This window comes from Thermobia domestica, chromosome 11 (genome assembly GCF_964235325.1).
Source record: "Thermobia domestica chromosome 11, izTheDome1.hap1.1, whole genome shotgun sequence".
NCBI lineage: Eukaryota > Metazoa > Arthropoda > Insecta > Zygentoma > Lepismatidae > Thermobia > Thermobia domestica.
The window spans coordinates 80,938,499-80,960,073 of NC_137464.1; positions in this window are offsets into that span (position 1 = coordinate 80,938,499).

Here is a 21,575-nt window from a genome sequence, read left to right on the forward strand (position 1 = left end):
GGAAAATCGGTATTTAAAAACAAACAAGATTTTGATATGTTGGGCCATTACTGCGTTTTCTCTTGCTGTCAGAGGTTTCGCACAATATTAACTACTAAATGTTATATATTTTACTTTCGTTTGTTTTCATTAGATTCTTAGCCTGAAATTACAGATGTACAATATAATTTATCCAGATGTTAAAGAATTTTAAGAATTTGAATTTGTGATGGCTCGCTCGAACATTAGCAATGAGTGTGTTTTCTCGTCAAAAATATTCTCCACTAGTAAGAAACTGTATTGGCACGTTGATATAGTTTACTTATTGATGAGCCATGTAATCTTAAACACAATAAGGGAAACTTCCAGCTAGTAATTCAATTCCTTCCAAAATATGATGATGGTACCATTGATTAATAGTTAATATAATTGAAATACCTAATATTTTAAGATGTGTAGGTTCTTTAAAGTGTTCTGTCTTTACAGGCAGATTCTTATTCGTCAGATCTACCAATCAAAGATCTTTGTTTGGTTCCAAAAGATATTTTTTGTGCCATGATTACAAAACCTACAGAGAGGACTTGTGATGCAGAAGGGGTATTGTGTGCATATAGTCCTTATTCATGTCTTCAAGAAATGCTTCGGTTGGGTGAATAAAGGATTAATACACAGCCTAACTTCAAATTATGGGAGGAAGAATTTAGTAAGTTACATTGAAAAATATAGTTTGGTAAAATAGATAGCTTCTACATGATCATGAATAATAATAATGGACATATCTGTGAAGTAGAACAGTGATCTTGTGTAATATATTTAATTTGTTTCTGTTCCCTTTAAGACGGGTTCCATAACTCTTATGATCCATTTGTCAGAAGAAGATTGTAATGGAGCTAAATTTGGAGAAGAGAGATTCAATATAAAACTATTGTTCGCAAAAGCAGTGTTCTTCTGATTTCAAAGGAACTTGTCAAGTTTTACAGTAAATATTCAACGAAATAAAACTGTGTAAATTGATACTATCACACATCAAGGCAATTTTTTTAAGAAACTAGAATTGCCAATAAATGTCAATGTAAAGTGAAAAATCAATTAAAATAAACGACCAGAAAAATCTATAAAAGATGAATTTGAAAGAATATATAATTGGATACAACCTTCATCAGCATAATATTTTTCTTAGTTTTTCCATGGACATACGCTGTTGAAGATGGAAAAATATATGCTCAGTCAATTGTGAATTACATGAACAGAAAGCTTCGAGATGAGATGAAATACTTGGATAAGTTCATAAGACACTGACACCAAGACAACATTTTCTACAAAATATTTTATGACTAGTTGCATGTGAACAGTACACATGAAAACTCAAGAATTATTGAGATTTAAATTAAGAAGAAACTAAGAAATTTAAGTTTTAACTAGTAATCAGTGTTCTTCCAAAGAAGAATCTACAGTACGAAGTTGTTTATTCAATACTTAGTAAATTATTGTAGAGACATCGTACATCTTCCTGCGAATATTTTAAGAAAAATGCTATAATGTTTCAATTCTTTTGATTGATTGTTCAACAATCTTTAATCACTTCAAGACTTTGCTATTCACCCTTTATAGTGCATCTGAAATTATCACACTCAGTATTACCGTAAAATTAGCAGAAGATTCTAATACTACATCTTCAGAGAGCTGAAGCATCCAACATCTGCAATGAAGTGTTGCTGCTACTAATTGTGGATTTTGCAACCAGCTTCTACGTTAGAACTGCTGTCCATGCCTGTGCTTTGAGTCCAATGGAGGTTAGTAAGTATAATATTAGATTTAAATATTAATTTATTCTAGCATCTTTCTCTTTCTTTCCAGAACAACAAACAAGTGTTTTGAAGAGTCAAACATTATATCCGGGGAACTCGCTCAGCAAGTTCAAATATACTGCAGTTCCAGACTTTCACCGAAGTCCTTCGAAATTACTTTTCCGAAATCAAGACTTAGTTAAATCGATTCCATTTACCCGAAAAGTGTGAATTCATTTTATTTGGTGGAAATTGTTAGGCAAGTGAAAGAAAGAATTCAGAAGACACAAGTAAAAAGATATTACTCAATTTTACGTACATCTTGCTTTCACCAGTAAAAGTTTCCATAAAATTTTCCAGTAGTACAGCCCAATGTTCTAATCTCTCTGATCAATCGATTCCTGTGTAATCATTGCTGAACTTGCCCAATACTTATTGGGTCGATACATAAGTTCATGCGGTTTTCTTTTGGGTTGGCAACAATGCGAGGTGAGGCGATTGTTTATTGTTATTCCATTGTTTTACCGTAGTTTGGAGTTCGTGTGTCGTGAAACACAGGTTTTCTTGATTGTCAACGTATTATTGTATATATTTTAGACAAACTAATATGGAATGTCAAGTTGAGAAAAGTAATCATTTCCGTCACATTTTACTCTTCGACTTTAGATCCAGTACAGCAGAAGCTGGGAGAACAATTTGTGCAGTGTAACAGAATAAAGCAATTGCTGAAAAAAAAAAAACATCACAGAAATGCTTCTCTTGACCAATGGCTAACAGATTTCTTTCAGTCAAAACCAGATCAGTTCTATAGGCAAGGTCATAGATAGTGGAGGTGAATACATCACTGAGTGATTGTGAGTTAATGTGAGTGACAGTAAAATGTATGCAATATATTGTTACACTCGAAGAATATGTTAATATTATATTTATGTTGTATTTATATTTGAATTAACAGAACAGCAGAATAAAAATAAAATGTAAGAACCGTACGAACTTATGCATCGACCCAATTGATGAGACGGGTAGGAAAGCAGATTGTGTTGACAGTGTTGCTCTAATTTAGCGGGGGGCGCGGTGGCTCAGTGGTAGAGCGCTCACCTCTGGTGCTTGGGGTCCCGGGTTCGATCCCAGACCCCGCCAAGTGAACTTTGTGGTGGACAAACACCGTGCTCGTGGGTTTTCTCGGGGTTCTCCCGTTTCCTCCCACTTTCTTCATTCCACCATTTCACTCATCTCTCATCATCACCGTCTCCTTTAGCCTAACCGGCATAACCGTAGGACGTAAAACTCAAAGATTTCATTTCATTTTTCTAATTTAGCGTTTATCCCTCCCCTGCCGGTAGTCCTGGTCCTGTTGTGGCGAAGTTTCATACGATGGATGTCATCGCCATACAATGCTGGTATTTCGTCTGTATAAATTGCGAATAGAACCTGCTGTTGGTAATAAGCAGCGTTGATTTTGACTTCTGTTTCGGCCTTTCCTCTATAGCGGAAGAAAGCAAAAATCATAAAACCTTCGAAAACCCTTGTATTGACGTATTAAGTTACATCGGTCTTTTTGATGAACACCTCTCTGGTGATGTCCTTTTCACAGTCCCTTAGCAAGGACTTTCTGCATCGTCATAACAAATTTCCAGATAAGTGACTCTTGTACAGCTTTCTGCCCTTGCTCTTTCTCTCCGTAATGTTAACGCATGCAGCTGCTCTTGCGGACAGTTTGCAGCCTCAATTTGTGATGGATTGCATGACTCATTGTGATTGGGCCACGTGTAACCGGTTGACCGTAACATGTTGAGGTAGATTCTCATAGGCAGCCATATCTCGGATCTTCTTTAGCACAGATCTTGTAAGTTCCACTAATGTCCTGTTTGGATGCAATTCCTTTGGTAATAACAGTTGTAGAGAAGGATGCTGTGCATAGCGTTTAATTAAATCACTAACAGTGGCCCGTCTCATTGCAAAGCAATTATTTTGACACTGTTCTACTATGAAGGATATGTTAAAGTTTCCATGGGCCAGATCCATGACGTATTTTCTTATCGGCATTTTGCCTACTACAAAACCTTCACTCTGCTACGCAAGTGAGAGATTGATTCACGTTGCGTACAGTTTACTTACTATGTAAAACCCAATTTGACGCACGTACAAATTATTTTGCCGTTTACAGCACTTCGATATCTCAAACCGTTTCGGAGATATGATAAATATTGCTAAAGCTTGCAACACTACTTAAATCGTGTAATTCCGAGAACTTGTAATTACAGCTACTAAAAGATATTGCTGTAATACTTAAAGACAGACAGACAGAGAGAGAGAGAGAGAGAGAGAGAGAGAGAGAAGGAAAACGACAATAGTTTTCAATAATTTCCACAAATACGACATATTTAGCAGTGTTGCGAACTTTATCAATGTTTATAGTATCTCCGGAACGGTTTGAGATATCGAAGTGCTATAAACGGCAAAATAATTTGTAAGTGCATTGCAAACCATAAAAGCAACTAGATATGATACTTACCTAAGCTTTTTTTTTTTTTCGAAATAGAGACTTTCAAAAAAAATTCAAAATTTTTAATCATTGTAACTTCGTTCCTATTCATTGGAAACAAGACATACCATGGCCATAATATCCACCACTAAGGTACTTCGATGCGCATTATCCTGTCCAACTCCGTTGTGCTACATGTGTGATAGAGCTTTCCAAACTTCGAATATTTGTGATACTATAACATCCTCAGTTTGCAACGCTGAGTAATAAATGTATTTTAAGTTTTCGTTTGATAAGATAATTTGAATTAACGTAGTGCCGTTTGCAAAAAAAAAAAAAAAAAAAAAAAAATTCTATTGGGTGGCAACATTGTTCATCCGGTGATGTTACAAAATACCTAGGACGTTTTCCCCTCCCTACAGTTTCTTAGTGCAAAATTTTGCTTATCTGCCTTTTACGATTTCTGAGATCTATCATTATAAATGGACCATCCTGTATATATATATATATATATATATATATGCTGTTCTTTGAATATTTACAGTTCTTAATTTCTCAATTTAGCAAATGAATTCAACAAATTTAGAACAAATACATAGAATTAGAATAGAATTAGAATATGCATCACTTTTCCATTTATATTATATACATGAATCTAAATACACGCGTTCTGTTTTTTTGGAGATATTCTTTTAATTATTTATAGTTTACTTCTATTAGTTATTTTTATTAATTATTCATTTATTGGATTCTATGACCCATGATTTTGACTGACGAGATAAAGAAAGCATGTAAAAGTAACTGCAATAAAAAAAAGGATGTAAAAATTATCCGTTGATTTCTAAATTGTTGATATTGAGAATGTTGAATTCGAAGATAAATCTAATAGTAAACATGTTAAGAAAACTTACAGAGAACGTAAAACTTCTCTGTAATGGAATAAAGTGAACAAAACTTTAATATCCTTTATTCTTTTCAGGTTTTAGAAATCTTCATAGAAACTATGGTTGAATCACTTTAATCTTGGCAACTTCTTTGAAATTCTACATAAAGAAGAGCAAGATGTATCTCTTCCCTCTCAAAAAAGTAAGCTTTCTCTTTTTCTTTTTAAATTATAGACATTCCATCTACTCCCATTGAACGTGAAATCTTGGATTCGATTACAAGGGGTGTAATTCTTATGTATATTTTAAAAATGTTATTCGTATTCTCGAGGATCTGAGCACTTTATTTCTATTAACGGTTTAGTAATTTGTCATGCTTCCATCTAACCAAAGGGCTTTCTTGGTATCTAGCTCGGTTTCTGTTGAATGCATAGAATTCTTTTGTTGTCTCTCCACCGTGAGGCAATCGGGACCACTGGATAAAGATGTAACGAACTCCAGTCTGTATAGAATGAGACAATTACGATGTGAAGGGCTGATCACACATGAACCAACTGAAATCCGTCTAATTGGCCATAATACTTCGTGGATTGAAACGATAGAAAGAAAAGATAGTAGTGATTATTATCAATTTAGCTATATTATTAGGGTTGGGTTGAGATTTGGCGTCCCTCTCAGCATTGAAGCTATATGAGACGTGGATCTAGAATGTGATATCCGAACAGCCAGGAATCGAACTCGAGACTCCAGCACCGAAGATGCATATAGTTACGAGGGAGCTCACCAATATTATTAAAATTACTGATTTTACGAAGTATAGGTGTTTGGAAAGAATTTAACTCTACACTTCCAAGAAAGGCAGAAAACACTTAAAAAATGAAATACAAAAGTGATATATTTTCGGTTGGTACGATCGGTATGTCTGCTCTTATGTCTCCAGGGAAATATGAGCCAAGATCACACGTACGACGTCACAAACTCAGTGGGTGTTCAGAAAAAGACTGAGGTGCCCAGTCAGTCAAGAGAAAGTGTGTTGTTGGACAAGGTCATGTGAAAATGCATCATGGAGAGCACACAATTGTGAGTAATTCTTTTACGAGTATAAAGTGAGGCATTCTAACACACAATTGTAAGTACTTATCGTTTATGAGTTTAAACTGTAGCATTTACATATTTAGATGTGAAAAACATCAAGAGTGCATTTTCGTGCCGCTAAATCAGCCTAAGGCTGCCGAAAAGGGCATGCTATTGTTATAGGACTCTGGTTCAAATCTTACTAGTGCAATGATGTTATATTATAAAAGTAATCTCACTTAATCCTACTTACATAATTTATTGTGTTTGTTAAAATTTATTATCTTGCAAAAGGTTTAGAAAGAAATTATGTCATGAAGTTCATTCACGCTATTTACGGTTGTTAAGTTTTTGTTATGAAACAAGATACTGCAAACTAGTAAAATTACATCAAGAAAACTTACATAATGAGACTGTTAGATAACTGTTACTAAATCAGCATTTCATCCTCAAAATTATATCAGCGAATATTTGTAATATTGTAAAATCTTTGTATTCATCTTTTCTGTAATTTCCTGGATTGGCAGAATTCAAATTGTCTGGAATTTTGTGTCCTGAAAATTTTGAAGATTTTTGGTCAGCAGAATGTTCTTTCTCAACTGAATTCCACGTGCCTGCTGAGATCGGTGTCGTCTAGAAGATTTTTTGGAAATCTGCAATTTCATGTTTCCGTTTATATAAAATGTTTCCTTCAAAATTAGAGTAGTAGTATAGAAGACAATCGCGGAGAAAAACGAGAGACGCGATCTTAGACGTTAAACCGAGTCGCGCTAATGAAAACGCTAAATTGTTAAATAAGTTACTCTCCTGAAGTATTACGCGCTTCATAGTGTTGAACGTACAAATCATTATTACGCCATTGTCTAGGTTTGAATAGTGTTTAAAGCATCCGCGATAGATTTTCTGTTATGCGTTTTGATTGCCAGGTTTGATACCTTCAAGGACATTTTATATCAGCTGAAAACAGAACTGTGGGGTAAGATCTTTTGAACGGCAAGGAACCAGCAGTGCGCCAGGTATGACATTCTTATTTTGGCCAAATTCCTTTATTATTACTCCTCACGAATCCCAGATAGTTAAATCATGACGAATCAAAGTTTTTAAATACATTAATCTGTACCAACCTGTTCCCAATAAACTGGATTAACATGAACACAAAGTCTTTACTATTTATAGAAACAAATTCTATATTTCTCACTCCAATTAAGTATGGTTTGCAATTCGTACGATTTCTGCTCATGTTTCAGGAGCGTATTAGAGAGAGAAATTCCAGATATTTCTCTAGTTTCGTCGGGTCTTTACTCATCCCCATACATGAATAGAATTAGAGTAAGGCCAACAAACACTATAATGAGCTTTTTAGAAACATTGTGGAAACAGACCCTCGAAAAAGTATTCGTGCCATTTTAGACGAGTTGGAGAATCATGCTACCACTGTCGTTCGGCAGCTTCCTGCAATCATTAAGGTGGAAAAGTTGAGTGCCACATGAGTTGACACAGGCTGACAAGGATCTTCATATGGAGGTGTGCAGTTCTCAGCATATACTGAATAACCGGGAAGATTTCCTACATCGAAGGATCAATTGGATGAAGAATAGCTCTACTACGACAACCACGGATGGTTAGGACTGGTTGGATCGTGATCAACGTCCAAACTCACTTCTCCACCTGCAGTTGTTGGTGGTAGTGATCCATCATATTTTTCTTCATCCAGGTGAAATCATCTCTACTGAACATTACAGTGGTGAACTCCATTAAATTCAATGAAAACTTGTCCGCAAGCATCCAGTAATAACTAATCTTTATGCTTCACGAAAATGAACTTCCATATGCTACTCAAAGGATGGTTCAGGCTCTTTAAGTTGCAGTATGTAACTCTTTTACATACATCATATTCTATTGTTCTAACGGAATGAACTATGAAGAAACAAAAGAAACATTATGAATTTTATGGTTTCAGTCCTTATTGAATTTTGCTTTATATTTTTAGTCCTAATTTTCTTCCACATATGTGAAAATAGCATCTCAGTGGTATAATACTCTCTTCTAGCTGGAAGTATCGTACTTTAATCTTGGGCCATATGTGTGCAAGTTGATGGCATTATTTCCGCAGATTTTCGCGTTTTCTTGTGCTTTCTCACAATTTCTTTCTAAACTTATTCACCTCCATCTATCAACTAAACATTTTATTCCATTTTCTTTCTGCAGCACAATTCATCTCATGGAAAATATCTTGGGTAGTATATTAAATGGAACCTTCTTCTTCGGTATTCAGTAAAGTAATTGGTATGAAGCAGCCCATAATACACGGTCATCTGCAAATCCTTGTCAATGCAGTGTTTCGTAGCTTTTGCAACCGGTATCTTCCATTATCTGGTGTATGTGCTGTGGTCTAGGTTTTACCCTAGGATTTTCTCTCTCTTCAAATTCTTCTAGCAACTTTTTAACTAGTCCTTACGTCGTAAGATGTGTCCACACTAGACACTCCTATTTTCTCGTAACACGTTTAATAGGTAAGTTCCTTTTTCTCGAATCCTTTTCAATACTTTCTGGTTTATTGCTTTGACTACTCTTGGAGTTTTCAAAACAAGTCGGTAGCACCACATTTCAAAGGCTGTTATGTGTTTCTTATCTATCCAGCCAAACGTCCAGTTGTCCTATCAAATAAAAATACTTTTCGAACGAAGGTGGGTAGCAAGCGCATGCGAATCTTCATATCAACGTTACAGGAAGTGAATATATACTGTTTGCAGCTAAAGGCGGCCTTAGCTTGTTTTGTTCTACTAACAACCTCTATCTTAAATTTTCCATCCGGTGTTATCTTACAACCAAGGCATGTGAAAGCTGGCACATTTTTCAACTTCTCTCCATCAACAAAATATCTTAACTTTGTTTTGTTCTTACTTGCTATCATTACCTTTGTTTTAGTTGTCTTAAAGGGATTGATTGTCATATAATAATTTTTGAGTACTTGACCAATCATATTAAGGACGGTTTTCTACTCTTGCTCATCTTCTGCTAACACAACTATGTCATCGACAAATCCAAGGAAGTCCATTTTTTCACCATGTATGCTTACTTCTTTATTATTATTATTATTATTATTATTATTATTATTATTATTATTATTATTATTATTATTATTATTATTATTATTATTATTATTACTACTATTATTTAATTTTCTCTTGTAATTCGTCCATTGTGTTGAGTATATCCATTAAATAGAATAGGTGATAGAGAACAATCCTGCCTTACACTTTACTTGACAGTAAATTTCTAAATATATTCGCCACATCTTATCACAGTGGTTTCATCTCTATACAACCTTTGTATTCCCCCACCTATTTCTAAAATTTATACTCAGCTTTTTCAGCATTCTAAACATTATTTTCCAGCCAACTCTGACAAGTGCATTTTCCACATCGACAAAGGCAATATACGTATACTTATCTTTTGTATGCTGTTCTCCAAGATTAAATGCAAACCCTTCGCGTTTCCTTTTCCTCTTCTAAATCCAAATTGATCATCTGAATGATAGATTTCAGCTTTCTTTCAATTTTTTATAGAACTATTGTCGTTAGTATTTTCGATACATGGCTTATTAAGCACATAGTTCTATATTGTTGACATTTAATGGCCGACGCTGTTTTGCGTAATGGTACAATAACACACTTTTTAAAGCCGTTCAGAATTTTTACTATCTCATACATCCTTTTGAACCAGGCGAAACAGCTCGTTATGTACTTGACAACCTGTGGCCTTGATACGTTCTGTTGGAACGATATCAATATCCCCTTTCTTCTGTTTCCTTATGGTGAACGCAGTATACAATCTTCCTTCTCATCCTAAGCGGCTTTATCTTCCTCTTCCAATTCATCATCGATTATCCTATTTCCACAGAACAACTTTTCGATATACTATTTCCACTGAATAAACCATATAATACAGAGTTCATTCAGTAAACTACTTTAGTCAAAAATAAGTACGTATAATACATTCATTCGGTACTGAATTTAGATATACAAAAGTATAGAATAAAATATTTTATCGTCGTTAAACTTTAAAAGCTACAGACAACGTTCACTTAGTATATAAATGTAAGTAAATTTATTTATCAGTAATAATAATCAACCATAATATACAAAATTCAGTGATGGTTAATGTAATAACCAGGGCCCGGATTTTGTTGACAAGTCAACTTTTTTCTGTTACGCATAAGACAAGGCAAATTTTAATAAAAACGTTATCCATCTACTCTAGGTTCTAAAAATATATATTTTTAGGGTCAACTTTTGGTCATTTTTTGCCGTTTTGAAATTTCAGGTCATTTTTTAATATCTTAAGGTAACTTTTAGGTCACTTATGGTCTTTTTATTCTTTTTCTTCTACATAAGGAAATCTTTAAATGAGCACGGTTTACAGTTGTGGAAAAGACGAAGTTGAATAATCTCTTTTCTTGCTTCCTGACTATTGGGTGTGAAAAACTGCATTCTTAACAAGCTAATGAAAACTAAGCTGTTGCTGGTTAACGAAAGGTGGGGGTTGGTAGGTGTCCAAACAGATAGTTTTGGGTTGTTGACCACAAAGGATGTGATCACATGAATAACTAAAAATGAATTAGAAGGCGTACAAAGATTTTAAACAGGTTTTTTATCTATTATTCTCAGGTAGTCTACACTTGCGAACTTTTATTGTTTAAGAGTGCTTCCTAGTTTCAATTCGGGAGCGAAGTGACGCTTTCAATACTTACAATGCCGTGCAATGGACTGATCAACGGGCATAAATGATCAATGGACTGCAACTAACTGAAACAAAACTTTTTGAATATGAGTGACAAACGTTAATTAAAACCCAATGGATATTTTAAAAAATGTCAATGTTTTACGAAATAAGCATTTAAAAAACGCAAGTTTTTAGGTCAATTTTTGTTAATTTTAGGGGCATTTTACAGGAATTTTAGTGTCATTTTATAGGTCACTTTCTAGAAAATTTTAGGTCAACAAGATCCGGGCCCTGGTAATAACAAAATAAAGCAAACTTTGTAATTAACCTTACCCTGACTTTACTCTCACTCTTTTTCTTTTCTTTTAAAGATTATATAGTTTAGCACATAAGTTCATATATTAACTAATATTACTAAATACTTTGTACGTACTTACGTGTTCTGTGGTAGAAGGCTAAGATGTCATGGGCTCATTTTATAAAATGTTAATATTGATTTCATTATCATAATAATAATGATAATGAAATCTTCCATCATCTTTGTTCCTAAGGTTATAGATGTGAAATCTAAAATTCAAATAAATAAAATTAGATAACATTAAAAAATAATTTAAGCGAAAGAGGCATTGAGAGTACAAAAGAGGTTGAGAAGTGACAAAGAAGGGAATAATATATAAACAATATTTATTTATTAAGCACGCACATTTCGAAGTTCAACATGTTTAATAACTTTTGAAAGAAGAATTATTTGATCTGGCCTGCAGAAAACTGCTCTTTGTACTTATAGGGTGTGAATCTCTCAAAATTTCAGTCTATGTTATTAAATAGATAACAATCATAGGGAGCAAGATCCAGGGAATAGAGTGAATTGGCCTTGCATTGAACCTACAAATTTTCTAAAACAATCAATGATTTACTATTTTAGTATGAAGAAGATTCGTTTGTTAAAAAATTAACTTACGTTTCACTCTCGCTTTTCTTTCAGCGCTTCTTAATTTTCAGCTGGACGTTTTAATTATAATTTGCATTAGTTCTTTGCCTCTCCTGATGATACTTTGTATTTGGTAACCTTACTTTGCAGTTAATAAAATAATAAATATTATAATATAATAAATACGCAAGCAGTTGATTACTCTTATGTTTACATTTACATTATATAATAAGTTATAAATATATAATAAAGAAATATATACGTAATTTGAATTAAGAATAGATTCCTATTATTTCTATTTGTTTCTTCTTACAAAGTAATTAGTATTCTCAATATTTGGTGCGCTAAATGCATTTTTGTCAATTTTCAGATCATTCAGGGTATGCAGTATTGATTTTATGGAACGTAGCTTTAGTTAAATGGGGTGGTTGGATCAATGGGTGGGTGGGGATAGTGTACCATCAATCTTCAGAGACTTCAAAGGGTCAAAGGTGAAGATTGATGGTGGCTGGATTGACAGACAGGGGAACTGGCAGTGGAAGGAGGGCGTTTGGGCCGCTGGGCAGACGGTCGGATGTAGTTACGTCTTTTTTTTTAAAAAAAAAATCTTGGCTTTACACATTGATCTTTTTTTTTTTCTTGGATGGCGTCAGGTTGGGTGCATGGGATGTCTTACAGAGTCATGCCACTTACGTCTAGAGACATCCCAATTAAGAGGCAGAAGGTATTACTCTGACACACACACATCTACACATAGGCATATACACTAGGACACCACTTCCATGCACTATACACAGATACATACATATAAATAAAATTAAACTACACATATAGATAGATTGATAGATAGATAGATAGGTAGATAGATAGACAGACAGACAGACAGCAAACACACACATTTTGGCGCGGGAGATCCGGGTCCGATTCTCGGCGGGAGTTCAAGTGATTTAAATCTAATGTTAAGCTGTAGTCCTTGTCTCATATAGTCTTGTTGTTAAAAAGAATGCTAAATTCAAACATGTAACACACACATATTTGACACTACGACACCCACATTCATCACGTCATTCCTAGAGGATACTTGTTAACTGAATCCTGAGGATATCCAAGTAAAGTGTCCTAATTTTTTCGATGAGTGTACCTTACAGCTTCTTGCCAACAATCATCAAATATTAATATCATTCCAATCGCATCTACAAATAGTTATGAATTTATTATTTTTTTAAATAAAATCTACTTCTTACAGTTTTTCCCTCCATTCCTAAAACCGTACAATGACACCGTTCAATTTACATAACATAGAGAAATGGTATCGTATATTAGTCTTCGCTTCCACCCACCAAATTCCTTAAATCACGATATAAATCGTAACCTGCTCTAACTTTAATTTGATCTTTGGAAACACAGTGACAACCGTAATTTCATTCTTTATCAAACATTCAGTGTTATTCCTATCATTACGTTTTTAATATGCATTTTTGTCCTTTTTATTATATCCTTTATAATATCTATGATTGTTTTCTTCGTTCTTCTCTCTCTACAACTTTTACTCCAAATGAATTCGCTGTTTAGCGTTATCTTCTTTTGTTTCAATTCCTTCGATATAATCGCTTTTCTATAATTTATTTTCGAATTCTTTTACTTCCTCAAATTTCCACCATATCTTCCTTTGAATAATAATCATTGGTTTCTACTGCTTTTTAACAAATTTCTATCCTGCTCTTCTTTCATTTTTAATATTCAATTCTTTTCTAACTGTTCGTTACTCCGACATTTATCACAATTGAATAGTTATGTTGGAAATAAAATACTACTGATGTGGTTATATCCATAGATATATCTTTGATATATTCCAATATTGTAAGGCTTATTTTTAATTTTTTAGAGCTGGTATGATCTTTGTTTTTTAATTTACTACCAGTGTGACAGACTCATACCGACTTAATTCTATCACTGACTCCATCATCTCATATCATAATCTCGACTTTATATATTTCTACTCATCTACATGTGTACTGCACGTAATGACACTTCTTTCATAAACAAACGTACATGGCTAAGCGGTTAGCGTACGCGCCTTTGGCGTGGGAGACCCGGGTTCGATTCCCGGCGGGAGCTCACGTGGTTCGGATTCCACGTTAATCAGTAGGTCCACGTCTCATATAGCCTCGCTGCTGAAAGGGACGCTAAACTAAAATCAACTCAACCCATAAACAAACGTACATGTTATATACATAGAAGCGTTTTCTTGTTTTCAAGTTTTCTTTCTTTCTTTCTTAATGACTGATACTACGTGAGACATGGATCCATAGCTTAACATGCAATCGAAACCATATGATCTCTCACCGATAGTGGAACCGCATACGATTTGTGCAGATTTTAAACTTTTTTTTAGTTTAACGTCCCACGAATATACACTGAGGCTAAGGAAGACGGTGATGATAATAGTGAATGACGAAAGTGGGAGAAAACGGGAAAACCCCGAGAAAACCCATGCGCAAGGTGATTGTCCACCATAAAGCTTACTTAGCTGGAGCTGGGATTGAACCAGGGACTTACGCACTAGAGTTGAGATCTCTACCACTGAACCACCGCGATTTTTTCACATACGTTTACATAAATACACTGCACTACACTGGTATTTCCAAATACGCGCTCTCTAGCACTTCAGTTCGTAAGTAAGAGGGAATACCCAAACCAACCAGAATTGCAACACAACATGCACGCATTTTGTGGTTACGGAAAACATGTCAGTAGCCGAGTGGCGTCATCACTCTGTGGAGTTGGAATTGTTTATCATTGATATTGCATTGTATATGTTCCTGCTCTAGCGTCCAGTGTGATGTATGACTACGAGGACTGAAGGGTGAGCCGGAAATTGTATCTTTTGTTGGAGACAACTGCACCTGAGAATGTTCTTACTCGACAAGTTACTAAGGATAATTCTTTGAATAAATCACAAGTTTACATGTTTTCTAAGTTCAAGTGTCTTCACAGTTAACTAAAGACTTGTCAAGACTTAACCCCTTTGTGCCTGAATGAGCAAGGAAAGCCCAAATGTGACTGATCTCGTTCTATTCCAAAATCTTTCTATACAATTCCCTGCTAGGTGGTCGTCCGTATTACGCTTCGGTGCACCACTCTGCTTGTCATCACCGAGTGACATCCTTTCTTCACGAAAGCGCTTGTTCTACTCATGAACTTTGGACAGTGATATACTGCCTTCTTTCTCTTACTCTCTCTTTTTCCGCTAGTGTGAGATTGATAATTTTGGGGATTTGCTTCCACTTTGCTTAGTGCCAAACCCCAGTCTCTATTAACCTCTTTTCTTCTAAGTCAGTAGTTATACAATCTATCCATCTTCCTTTTGATTTTCCTCTTTCTCTTTTGGTTTCTACTTCCAACTTCCCCATTTTCTTGTCGACATAATCATCATTTCCTCTCATAATATGACTATATCACTGGAATCTTCACTTTCGTACTTTTTAGATATCTCAGTCATTTTAACGCTGTTACTTTTCCGTTTCTGATCTTGTTTAACATTGATCTTTCTGGTTACACCTCAATTCATCAGAGCATTTTCGTGTTGGTCACGTCTAGTTTATTCTGTTACATATTTTTGATTTCTCAAGTTCCTGATCCGTACAACATTGAGGGTCTTACTATGGTCTTGTACACTCTTCCTTTCACTTTGAAACTTATTATTTTATTTCAAAGAATACTTGTGATCACCATCTTCCATTTCATATATCCCATTTCGATCTAAATTTCCATTTTTATTCACTGTGAAACTAGGTATTTAAATGGATTTACTTTCTTTATATCCTGTCCTTCCATCTGTCAATTTAATCTCCATCTCGTCCAAACTTCATATATTCAGTTTTCTTCCCACTGATTTTTGATCCTCCATCCTCCAAATATTTTTCCACTCTTCCAGCTCTTTGATGTTGGTATTATATTAAACAATGTCATCTTCAAATAACACACCCCAAAGGCGATTATTCTTTCATACCTTCCTTATACATATTTTGGGTGAGACGAACATACTTTTCTGGTAAACCTCTACTTCTTATGAATCTTCAAATCTCTTAGCGTCATATACACTTATAAGCTTTCTCTAGGTTGACACACACTACATGTAATTCTTTCTTCTTTTTTAGTATTTTTTTCATAATTTGTCAAATTGCAAAAATCGCATTTGTTCTTCGACATGTATGAATTCGAATTATTTCTCTCCTATTGATATTTGCTCCCGAAGTCATCTCTCATGGATTCTTTTCCAGATCTTCATTTTATGGGACATTAGCTTAGTCCCTCTATAATTATCGCAATCTTGAATATCTTCCTTCTCCTTGAAAATTGGTATTTATTATACTCTTCATTCTTTGGGTATTCTTTCTTCGGCAAATATCCCACATCAAATTTAACAACAGATTTTTCCTTCTTCGCCGAGGTATATCCACATTTCCACTGGTATTTCATTCGAGCCGGTTGCGTTCCTATTCTTTTTTTTTTTTTTTTGAGTACCGCTAATAATACTTCTTCTTTCCTTATGTTGTCTACAATTTCTTTGTTTAGTACACTGTTCTTCAAGATTAATCTCGAGTTCTCTTCATTTAACAGCTTTTTATAGTAGTCTCCGATCTTCTTTTGACTTTATTCTTACTGTGGTAGTCCCCTTTTTCGTTCTTTATCTGCATAATATGAGAGAAATCTTCTGTTTCTTTGTCTCGTGCCCAAGCTATCCGTAGGAATTCCCTGTCATTCTTGCTACTTTGAAGTTCTTCGTATACTTCTCGCTAGGCTTCTGTTTTTCTTTTTTCCACTCCATTTTTTAAGCTACTGTGTTCAGTTTCCAGAATCGTTTTCGATCCTCGTCAATTCCTAATTTATCGTATTTTACTTTCACATCTTATTTCTCTTTGATTGCTGTCTGAACATCTTCATCTCACCATCAAGTATCTTTATTTACTGGAACAGGTTTCCCTGAATTCTTACCTAATACTTCTTCCCCTATCTTTTTAATGATTACAGTACTCATCTTCCACAATTTTCTGGCGCCTTTCATGGATTGTAGTCTGTGTAATAAGTTTTCTTTGAACTTGCATCTTAGATTTGGGTCTTTGAGTTTCTACCACTTAATGTTAGCTGTAGTTCTCTTAGCGATTCTTTTCCTTTTGCAGGTGAATTACAATCAAGTACTAGGATTCTGGGATGTACTGCTTCTTTGTGCTTGATTTTACAATTCTTTGTGCAAGTTGTCTTCTGCATAAGAAAAAAATTATTTAGCTCTCCCTTGTTCCACTTTGATATGTAACTAACTGCTTTGTATTCTCTTTGATTAATGTGTTACATATAGTATAATCATATGCCTGTGCAAAAATTAATATTCTCACCCCTTACCCATTCTTTTCTCTGACATTCCAACCTTCGTGGAACTTTGAAGACATAACTCCTCCTCTATTACCAACATACCCGTTTAGATCGCCAATTATTCTTTCTTCCTTTGTTATGTTCACCCCAAATCATTCCAGAAAGTGTGATTCCAGTCTTCGTCTTCACATCCAACTTAGGGGCCGTACACGCCCATAATACTAAACATTTCTTCAAGACACTATTTGACACTCATTTTTCTATCACTCCTATTTGCACCAACTACACATTGAGTTAGCTCACTAGTCAGGACAATTTCTTCTCCCATTTCTATCTTGTTGAGTTATTCCACTATGCAGTAGTTTATATCTACTTCTTAGGTCCTTTGCTGTATGTAATATCCATCTTGTTTCCTGAACAAACAGTGCTTCTATTCTTCTTCTTGCCATTAGATCTGCTATTTTCCTTCTGCTCATTGATTCCACATTTAAGGTTCCTAATTGTATATGGAGTAGCTTCTTTAACAGTTCTCGCGTATTACTTGGTAGCTGTCCCTTATTTCTCACAGGAGGCAGGCTCTTATGCGTCTCTTCCGGAGAACACTATCATTTTCCTAGGCAAAATGTTGGTTTCCGCTAGGCAATAGGTTTTTGCGTCCGGTTATCCTGGCTTTTAATCGGCACTAAGTTGTACTGGCGTGCACCTCCAGCAGTTGGTTTGAGAGTGATATTCAGTTTTCCCCATAAATCCTTCCCATCCTCTTTGTTGCTTGTCATACATCACAATAATCGCAGAACATTACGAGTAGGAGGACACACAGTGTAGTATCAAGAAGGAACCACTTCACAAAGATTGACGCCACTCATTACATTGACGCGGGAATTCCAAGCTAACAATGTCTAGTGGCACATTCCGTAACTACAAAATACACTCATACTGTGTTGTAATTCCGTTTATATTTGTGTACCCTCTCCTATTGCTGATTGTTATATGAACAATTACACTTCCACGACACATACCGTACCTGGCTCTCCATATGTTATGTATGTTTCTTCATAGCTTATGGCATTTTTATCAGCGCCCTAACACTTGGTCTGATGCCTACATTTTCATCTGACCCGATGTCCTATGGCCCAGATGTCTCTCCTGAAGTTTTCGTGCTCCTTTGTCTGTCTTCCCCCTATCCAGCCATTCTTTCAGCCACCCCATTGAAGCTGAAGGAGGAAAGCTGTTCTAAAGTTGGCTTAATGAAAAGGAATGCTGAACCAAAAGCAATGGAAGAAAAGAAGAGGATCAATACTCAAGACAGAAAATACTCTTTCATTAAGAAGACAAGTCATACTAGAAGAGATTCGTAATCTAAAGTCCAGATGAGGTGGTAATCGAAAGAGAGGGAAGAATATCAATGAAGTACATGCTAGCGAATGGAAAGCTGTAACATCAATAGAATGAGCATCATCTGATAGATTTTCTTGTCTAGAACATCTACTATGCACACGTATTTGTTTTATAAATAAATGTACGTCTTTGCATTCAATTCAATGGGCTTCTTTTGATTTTTTCAGTTTGTTTCTTAAAATATGTTTCTTTGGTACACGTTTTAACGGTGTTGAATTCCCGCGATGTCTTTATTTTTTAGCCTTTTGATTTTCACATATATATATATATATATATATATATATATATATATATATATATATATATATATATATATATATATTTAAGTGAAATGGAATTTTTAGTAGTATTATTTTATTGATTTTTCCCTTGAAATCTAGTTAATTTGTAAATATTAAGTTTTATAATACAATAATTTTAATGAGTAATATTGTAATGCAAATTGATTTAAAAAAAACAACATTTAAGTAAATTTCAGAGGCGGCCCGTCATAAGGGTCCCAATGGGCCACGCCCTCTTTTCGTTTTTGTATTAACATAGAAAAATGTATATAACTTAAGTTATCCTGCTAATATTGTTGCTATAATTTCCCTCTGAACCAAAAACAGTAATTCTGATTCTTTCAAATCAGTTTTTCCATGTACTATTACGCTTATCAGTGGCGTATCCTGAAAATTTATTAATGTTTACCGCAGCTTGTATAGGTTGATATAATAACTATACAACATAATTTCTCACTACATTCCATATTTCTGAACATCTTAACTGTATGCTTACACAAGAACTGTATTCGCAATGCATATGCTAATTATAACTTAGTTTATGATAAGCCTGGCCACAAATAGATAAAGGACTGCGGTGACTCATTGGTAGAGCGCTCTCCTCTGGTGTGTGGGGTTCCTGGTTCGATCCTTCCCGTCAAGTGGGTTTTGTGCAGTGAGTGCCCGTGGGGGAAGGCTGCAGGACTGCAGCCCCCCAACGTAATTCTATATTTCCAATTCGAAACTTAATAATCAATCTTTATATTTATGCCTTTTTTACGCTCGTTTTGTTTCTCAGTTTTTCACCTCCTTGAAGCAAATTTGTTGTTCCACTTCACCCCTTGGGACTGTCAGTAGGCCTACAATCTCGCCTGGCCTTTCTTACGATGCTGTGATTCCACTTCCTTTTTTTTAAAAAAATGTCTTTACTGATAACATGTGGACTGCTTTACATGCAGTCCTTTCGGATGGTTGAAAGTTTGCGCAAGCGCACTCTTCTCATTTTGTGTTCGTCTGCTCTGATCAGCGATGAGTACTTATATTCAGACTTGCCAACTTTAGGGAAATATTCCCTGGCCAATCCTATACAAAACTTTAGTTTCTGATTTTAGCTTCGAGTGGCATAATCTCCCTTTCTTTGATTAGCAACGCTGAGTATACTTATGCTGTTTGGGGTTGGTTTGTTTGCTGGCGGGATGTTTCTAGTAGGCAACTGATTTATTCTATTCAATATTCGATTATATTTACTTCTCTCAAAATGCGATTTAATTCTTTCAGTATTTGCGTGATGTCGTGCGAGTGATCTGGTGTTACTTGTGATTTTTATCTTCTGTATCAATGTTTCCAAAAGACAAGGGAAAAAATCTATGAAATAGAAAACTATACAATTAGTTTTTTTTTTTTGCAGTTCTTTTAGAGTGGTCTTTTCTTTCATATGAGTGGCCTTCTTCTTGGCCAAAGCTATGATGGCGCACCTGTGGTGAGGGGGGCTATAAATGGAGTCGAGGCCAAAGTGAGAGAGATGTATCCTAATACTTATTTTGTGCACTGTTTTGCTCATCAATTAAATTTTGTAATAGAAAAAGCCACCAGACAAAACACTAAAAACAGAATATTCTTTTCTAATCTTTCTGCTATCCCGGTTTTTTCTCGTCTCATAACAGAACAGCAGTTTTAGATTCCTGTTTTGCAAAGCGAATACCCAATGGACCAACCAGATGAAATTTTAAATCTAAGACTTAATGTGGTGTATGGAAAGCAGAAAGAACCAAATTTTGTCAGAATCCGAGACCTCAAGCACTACAACAATGAATGAAGCGTCTGCCTTGTAGTGCGAGAGATACACCCTAATGCTTATTGAATGAAGAATTTTGTTTCTGGCTATTTTTTTCACGTAGTTACGCCACATCTAAATATTCTATATAACCAACTTACATAGTCATCATATAAGTGCAGCAAAAGTTCAGTCATATTTATCTGCCTTCACCACTGAAATTAATAAAATCAGGGAATCAATAGAACTAGTTGATACCGAAACGTAAAATCAAACCCAAAAGAGAATTGTTTCAAATACACAGTCAAGAGCACACGCAGCCAAAGATGTGTGACGTTATTTTAAACCAAGTAATCCTGCGCTTCCATTTTACAGATCTCTTATCTATATCTTTACTTCTGCAGAACTCTAATTTTGATCAATTTAGTGCTTGCTTTCCCGAAAAAAATCTTTAGTAAATGTACAGAGCTCTCCTGTTTTTGATAAAGATGAACTTCACACTGAACTTAGTGTAGTTTGTGCAAGAGAAGAAATCAGGAAACTTGGTGCTGCTATGAAATTCCTCCAGTATGCTATAAGCAATAGTCTTTCTTCCACTTTCTCTGAAGTGCTAAAACTTTCGAAAATATAACTTTGCCGCTAACTACAAGTGAACCTGAATAGATAGATAGATAGAGATGAGATAGAGAACTTCAGATCGTAGCCATCCTATCTCCCTTTGACAAAGTTCTTGAAACCATATTATACAACAGAATTTTAAACCATGTAAAGCCTGTCATATCTGAACACCAACACGGATTTTTAAGGAATAAATCCACAATAGGGTGGAGTGAAAAAATTCATTTTTCTTTTTTCGGAAACGGGTACCCTTCAATGACTGTGTATGAGACCTAGTAATAATTCTG